The sequence below is a fragment of the Neophocaena asiaeorientalis genome, unplaced genomic scaffold, assembly GCF_003031525.2.
Source record: "Neophocaena asiaeorientalis asiaeorientalis breed wild unplaced genomic scaffold, Neophocaena_asiaeorientalis_V1.1 scaffold109, whole genome shotgun sequence".
Lineage (NCBI taxonomy): Eukaryota > Metazoa > Chordata > Mammalia > Artiodactyla > Phocoenidae > Neophocaena > Neophocaena asiaeorientalis.
The window spans coordinates 1,132,260-1,132,562 of record NW_020173946.1 but is presented as its reverse complement, the minus strand read 5'-3'; positions in this window follow the sequence as shown (position 1 = coordinate 1,132,562).

Genomic DNA, 303 nt, shown 5'->3' with positions numbered 1-303 from the left:
CCGCGCCGCTCCTCGCCGCCCGTGCGCCCCGGGGCAGGTGCGAGGGTACCGGCCTGGGGCGCCAAGCTCTGCCCCTTGGCCGAGGCTGGAAGCGTCCCGCTGCCCGAAAGACGCGGCAGAGGGGGAGTCCCTGCGGAGTAAGGGAGGGGGTGCCCCTGAGGGAGGAAGGCCGTACCCAGCCCCTAGATGGCGCTGCGGGGCTCGGGGCGCCGCCTTGGACACTGGGTGGTATTGCAGGAGGAACTCCGGCCGCGGAGATGGGGTGCGGAGGCGCCCCCGCGGGGCGGGGACCTAGAGCTCCGG